The following is a 7,366-nucleotide window of genomic DNA, read 5'->3' on the forward strand; positions in this document are numbered from 1 at the left end:
ACTAGCTAACAGTTACTGCTGGTTTGAGATCTTGGCTATGACATGATATGTTCAGATCTTAAGAATGGTGGAAAGAAAATTGAGATATCTTCATTTTATAAATAGTCCAGCAGGATCTACCTCCAATTTGACCCCAAATAAAAAGGTATCATGATTTATCCGGTGACACCAACCGTTTGTTTCGGTAATGCTTGGTTTATTAACAAAACCCACCAAATGCATTTTCAAGAAAGATGTGAAACTTGGCGCGCTCAAGGGAGTGAAAGTCTATAATATTTTGATTATGTAAGACTAAAATACTGGTCCCGGGCTGAGCGTTGAAGGTTTAATCAAGCTGATTGACAAACATAGGCAGCCATGGCCACAAAAGTCAGCAGAAGAAACAAAATGTTGCAGCAGTGACCAGTCGTTTCATGGTCCGAATAGGATAACTTTCCTGACCTTTGAACGAAGAACAATTTTAATTGAGTTGGTTGTAGAATTTCAGTATAACTTCACTTCGCATCGCTGGAGCAATATTTCCCTTACATTTCAATACGGTGCATTGCTTTGGGTCATTATTTGGACAAACCTTAAGCTCAACGAAATCAAATCATCTTAATTATATTATTATTATGACTAAAATGTGTCAGGAACTCGTCAATTATTAGTCAATTTATTTAAGATATATATATAGTTCACGAGACAAACTAGTGAAAAGAATTAGTCGTGGATTGTTAAATTATGTTAGGATTTCATTAAATAACTCTAGACAATGTGATTTTTGTATAGTTAATGCGAATATAAAAAATATGTAAAATACAAAGATAATAAATACCTAAATCATCATATAATTGTTTAAAATAAACCCTTGAAAATATCTAAAATTTAACTACTCTCGACATGAGACAATCAGATCGATATCCATGCCACAAAGTTATATGTTCTTCTTATACTTTGATTTGCAAATTTATCAGCCATGTAATTGGCCTCACATAAAACATGATAAAAAAAAGATAAGGAGCTCAAACTATGAGGAAAAATAAAAAGCCAAATAAAAATTTCATGAAATCTCCATGTTCAAATTTGTGTTCTGCGTTAAATAACTTAAATAAAGATTATTTACATTTTAAGTTTCCCTGGCATATTTTACCCTGGTTTAAGCATCACATTCTTTAATTCTCGCTACTTTGATCTTATAATTAATTGAATGAGTTTTTTCCCCGAAAGGGGGATTTCCTCGTATCAATGAATTGAATTAACTTTGTGTTCTAAGTGCAGCTCTTCACTAGGGCCGGCTTTTGTTTGATTTTTTTTTTCTATTATTAATTTGTTTTTGTTATAAATGATAGGTTAGAATTCCAGTAATATTGGTGTAAGTCGAGCTTGAATAGAGGATTAATTTGTTTTGTTTTTTCCTCTAAAAATATTGTATGTTGTTTTTCACTTTTACTATCAGTAATTAATGGTGATCCTTTTCACCTTTTTTTAATCCAAACAGCTAATATGCATGCATCATAAATCATGGGCAATAATTACAGAGGAAAGTAACAAAAGTATGAAACAGAATGAAGAGTTTGAACTCAGCAATGCCCCCAAAAGTGGAAAGCAAGGTGGTTGAAACATCCCTTTTCTTTTTATACATTTCCCTAGCTTGGAGACACCCGGTTGGTTAAAGCACAACAAAAATAATGGATTGAGTTGAAACATGCTCACTTAGAATAACACTGTGCTACCATTTCCATAATTTATTACACACAATTGATCAAAAGCTGATAATTAATAGACTTGGAATTATTTAACCAGACTGTAGATCAGGATGTGAACGTTACATGTCATTGTGCTTTGCATGTTAGATACTTAAAGCATCAGATGAAATTTTAAATGATTTAGACCACCTTTTTCTTATCTTACTAGCAAACTACAAATGTAATTCAATTAGAGACTAGTTTTATAAATACTTTGGCCTAAAGTTTCAACACCTATGGCAGTCTATAAAGCCATCGTCAGGACACCATCCGTGTGCTTTGCTTAGTTGCTTGTCAACAAAGGATGCTCATCAAATTAAATTATTACATCCACAACAAAGATCTAGAAAATGGCTTAACTCAAAGCTTTAATCGTATAATTTATGAATTAATCATGTCTTGTGCAGGGGTACAAGTTTGTGAGATTAACCAGCGAAGGTTTCTAGCTACTTTCCAGTCAACAAATGGATCAGGCAGTGCAGTATTGTATAATTTCTTAAGAAAAAACAGTTTATTCAAATCTATGTGCCACGGCATGTGCTTTAGGGGTGTGCAAAAAAACCGGAAAACCGAAAAAACCGAGAAAACGAGAAAAAAAAAACCGAAAAAACCGAACCGAAAAAAAACCGATTAAACCGATTAGAATAGTTAGGAAAAATCCCGGTTCGGTTCGGTTTTCGGTTTTACAATGCAGGAACCGGTTAAACCGAACCGGTTTAAAAAAAAGCACTTAGAAAAATTATCCCCCCTCACTTTTTCTCTCCAACCCTAGCCGCAGCCCCCTCACTTATTCTCTTCATCTCCCTCCCGCAGCCCCCTCCCCCTCTCCCTCTTTCTCTCCCTCTAGGCCTCTACCTCCCAGCAGCCCCTCTCACCTCTTTAATTTGTTTTTTCCATGATATACATGGCCATGTCATCGTTGCTTTCCTGCTTTTCTTCTCGGGGAATTTTTGAGGGGTTTAGTTTGTTAAACGAAGACCCCTTGAGAGAGTGAGAGACATCATATGCTAGATGTTCTTCTTTTGAAAGATGCGTGGGAGCCCTTGGATTCTTCCATTTCAATATCCATTGTTATGATCAAGGCATCTGTTGAACAACCTGTTTTTATGGCTTCAAAGTGTTGAAACTAAGGGCAATTGAAATAATTTTGATAAAGTACTTGAAATTCGTTTGCATATAGGTTTTCTCGGTTTTTTGAAAAAAAAACCGAACCGGACCGGACCGAATCGGTTTGACTCGGTTTCGGTTCGGTTTCGGTTTTTTTTTCAAAAAAAAAAAAGAACCGGTTTGATTGTTTTTTTCAGTTCAAAACCGAACCGAACCGAAAATGCTCACCCCTAGACTGCTCTTGGTCTTGTTTTCCCAGTTTATTTTAGCTTGTAGAGTTCTCCTTTTCCTTTGGCACCCGAAATTGCCATAGATCCACCACTCACCCAAATCAGCTTTGCCGAAGATGTCCCAGCAGCAGAACAAAACAATATTATATTTGCCAGTCAAGACCAAAGTTTATAAAAAAACTGGGTTGAAAACAAGGTCAAAGCGATGAAAAAAAAGGTCAAATGGCATAGTTGGAGCACAAAACGGAACCAACCACAAGTGGGTAAGGCAGGAGTCAGCTCAACAAGCATTTTCACAGTTGAATAACATCTTCTAATGAATGATAGAGTAGAATGAAGCACTCTTAATAATATAATTTGCAAATGTTAATTTGCAGGAACACCTAATTTCCTTTGACATTGATTAATGAATGGTTGGACTCCTATCCGCTTCGATTGTTGAACTTTTCAAATGGCTTAAACAAGGTTAAATGCGTTTTACATTTTATTTTTATTTTTGGTTATAACACTCGAGTGTTCTTGTTTGCTAAGATTAGAAACCAAGGAATCAAATCTTAAACAAGTTATCAACATTAAGATTAGAGTATTTGTAATAAAACCCCTCTCTCGCTAATTTCCTTTCCTTAAATTCAAACCGACACGATAGCATGTCTAGGAAACCAGCTTGTCATCGGAGCAAAACCATGTGAACATGCATGGTTAATTGCCAGGGGGCCAGGAGATATATTTTAGTGGCCTCCGGGACGGCTAGTCTTATTCAACAGGATCGAATTATCCAAGTTGTAAAGGTCGACTTATAGGCGGCCTAGCCTCGTGGCCTTTTTTTTTTGGCGATTTCTTATTTGACCCGGAAATGGGTAGGACGTGGCCGTCCTTTTCTTTTAAGAATCTAGTAACCACTAGATCTCTTACAGGGCCCATCCTTTACAGACAAGGTCCAATCTCGGCCCACAAAAACCTGGAGAACCTTCCTGAAGCAAGAATAGGAGGAGGAGGAGAGATTTTGTTGGTTGAAATTGCTTAACCTTGCAGTGCTGCACGAACTAATATAAGTTAGGTCAAAAGAGATAGAAGAAGCCACCGTCCTCCAACCATGATACTTTTGAAATGGACTAACCCGTGCAAAATATGGGCATAGATAGGCTCTGCGTTTTTTCACAATTTAATGTAATCACTAATTACTAGCAGTATTTAAACCCTGTTTTGCAATATCTGAAGTCCTTTCCAATAGGTGGTTCAAATTTAAACTCGAATGGGGCCTCACAGGGAAACCCAGTGGAAGCATGGGCCGGGGGTTCAGTAAGGGCTGGTCTATGGGCTCATATCATAGTTGGCTTTGCAGCTACAGTTGGTATTTGTAGCTCAGTATGGGCTGGGCTATGGGCTGTTAGCATCGGCTTGGACATGACTTTGGAGCAAGGAAGGTGTGAGGAAATTGATGGCGAAGACTGGCTCTCAGGTATTCCTCTGTCTCCTTTAAATAAAACTGTAACATGCAAGATAGTTCACATGTACCTCTTCCCTGTCTGTTTAAGAATTTGAAGGTTTTAGCTCTGGTGGAATTAGAGTTTGTTTGTGAATGTAGTTGTGATTGTTTTTTAAATAATTTTTTGTATTAAAATGAATGTTAATAATATTTTTTTTTTAAAAAAAATATTTTTAACATCAACACATCAAAATGATTTGAAGAACATTAAAAATATATTAATTTAAAGTTAATAAAAAAAAAAAAAAAATTAAATTTTTTAAAAATACTTTTAAAATATAAAAACAAAAATATTTTTAGTTAATGTTTGTATAAGCTATCCGTATATTTATATTAATTAAAGAAAGAATTTGAAGGTTTCTTGCGTGTACAGGGAGGGGAATATCTGTCTGTGCAGACAAGCTAGCAAGCTGCGAAACTTGGGCGTCTCGTTGCTGAATGGTATCACTGGACCTACCGTCATGGGATTGCATTTGGGCTAATCTTACCGGGCTAAGAATGACTTTTTCATTAAATTCTTTCACCGCTTCACTTGTGAACATTAATTATATTTTATTCAACTTAGTTATATATTGTTTTTTACTAAATATCGTCACTTGATATTCATGAAAATTCAATCCAATTCATGGTAACATTTTTTATTATTTTTTAAATGATATTGAATGTCTTTAAAGGAATTTAAATATGTATTTACACTGTATCATTTATATATGTGTAAATATATACATTCTAGAATATGTGTTAATTGAATAACATTGTATATGACGATGAATATTTATTTGATTAGTAGTTGAGTTTGATACATAGCCTCGAATAACAACGAATATAAATAAATAAAAAATTGAATATATAAAAGTTATTTTATATATTATAATATTATTTCTAATGGAACATATAATTTAATGTTAATGGACAAAAAAGGAAAAATAATTTTAAGAAACACTAAAAAAAAATATTAGTCAACTCGAGTTAACTTATAATTTTTGTGGCCATAAGGTGTAGGATCAGGATAACTCAATATAAAAAAAAAGAAAAAAAAAAGTGCGGAAAACTAGTTTTCAACAAATTAAATTTTAAATAATTAACTTGAAATAAATCAATTTTTTTTTTTTAAATCAAGAAATAAAAAATAAACCCACATTAAGCTTTACAATCGGTGCCCTGGCCATGAACCAAAGACCAATCTCATACAAGCTAAATCCTAAAAAATTAAAAAATAAAAATCTTTGCACTGACATGATATTACAAAAACAAAATGATAAAAAAGGGGGGGAAAAAACCCTTATTAGAGAGCAATGTTGATAATGTCTTTAAGGACACAAAAGTAATTTTAACTATTTTTAAAAAATAAAAAAGACTGTAACACCCCTGATTGGAGGCAACATAATTTTTTATATCAAGGGTAAATAAGTATTCTTGTCATGTAAAAAATAAAACTATCAATTTATCTCTGCACAAATTATTAAGAACAATTGTGTTAAAGTGAAAATACAATTCTACTTCAATACCTGATTGAAAGTTTTTTCAAGCAACTAGCAAATTTTCTAAATCACTATTACAATGAGGCAGTCTCCATCTAAAGCTATAGTAATTTCTCCTTCACCTTTAATAATTTTTTATTTTTATTTTCAATTCAATTCAATTTAATTTCTCGTGGTTGAACAGAAAGGTAGACTTTGTCTACCACTATAACTATAACTTTTACCAAAGTTGAACAACTAGAAAAGCTGGTAACGAAAATTACTTGTTTATTATCCACCTTCTATTACTAGAATCCAATATATTGCTGTAATTGATAGTATATTGTAAAACATTTAAAAGTTCAGAACAATTTAAACCCATAAAAAGTGATGTTGGTGAAGAAGAGTGCTAATTTACTTGAAAATTTCTCAAAATAAATACCTAAAAAATTACATCGAATCTGTTTATGAAATTTTCATGAAGGGATACAGGGAAGAAATTTTTTGATGAAACGAGCAATACTTGTGACCGAGAATCTAGTTATTTTTGTGTTTCACCAAGAATTGAATAATTTTTTTTAACAAGAAAAAATAAATATATAAGATTTTTTTTTTTTTAAAAAATTAATTATAGATTAGAAGGCTTATATATATATATATATATATTTAATCAAATACACCAAGAAATATTTGCCAATAAATGCAAAAAACAAAGTTTTAACTTGTCGATTCAACTCGTCTCGCTATAAGCCAACTAATTTATTTTTCCAACAAAAAAGAATTAATATTCAAGTATTATTAAAGTATTATTTGACATTGAATAAAAAACATAATCCTAAATAAAAAAAATTAATGTTTACATATAATAAATCATAATAAAAATCACACGTGTTAATAAAAACACGCAAGATCTCAAATTTATTTTTAACCTAGCATGATAATGAAAAAAAAAGTTGCAATTGCTACAATGATTCATTTAGTTATTGTATAATAAGTTTTTTTTTTTTAAAATGCAAAGAAATTTTTTTCAAAAAAAATTCAAAAGAATAAACATAAGAATAAAAATAACGGTATAAATAGGTCAAGTGTATGATCAAAGTATAAAAAATAATATTTTTTCCAAAAACAATATAAAGAAAATAAAAGAAAAACTAAAAAATATATTTTTAAAAAATAATGATAAATAGAGCAAGTATAAAATGATAAAAAATTTCAAATATAAAAAGAGAAATTTTTTAAAAAAGCTTGTTTTCTAAAAAAAACTTTAAAAATTATAATTTTTTTACTTTACAATAAAAAAAGATTAGTAAAATTTATAATTATATTATTTCTGCATGGAAACACCATTTTTTTTTT

Source organism: Populus alba, chromosome 10 (assembly GCF_005239225.2).
Source record: "Populus alba chromosome 10, ASM523922v2, whole genome shotgun sequence".
Taxonomy (NCBI): Eukaryota; Viridiplantae; Streptophyta; class Magnoliopsida; order Malpighiales; family Salicaceae; genus Populus; species Populus alba.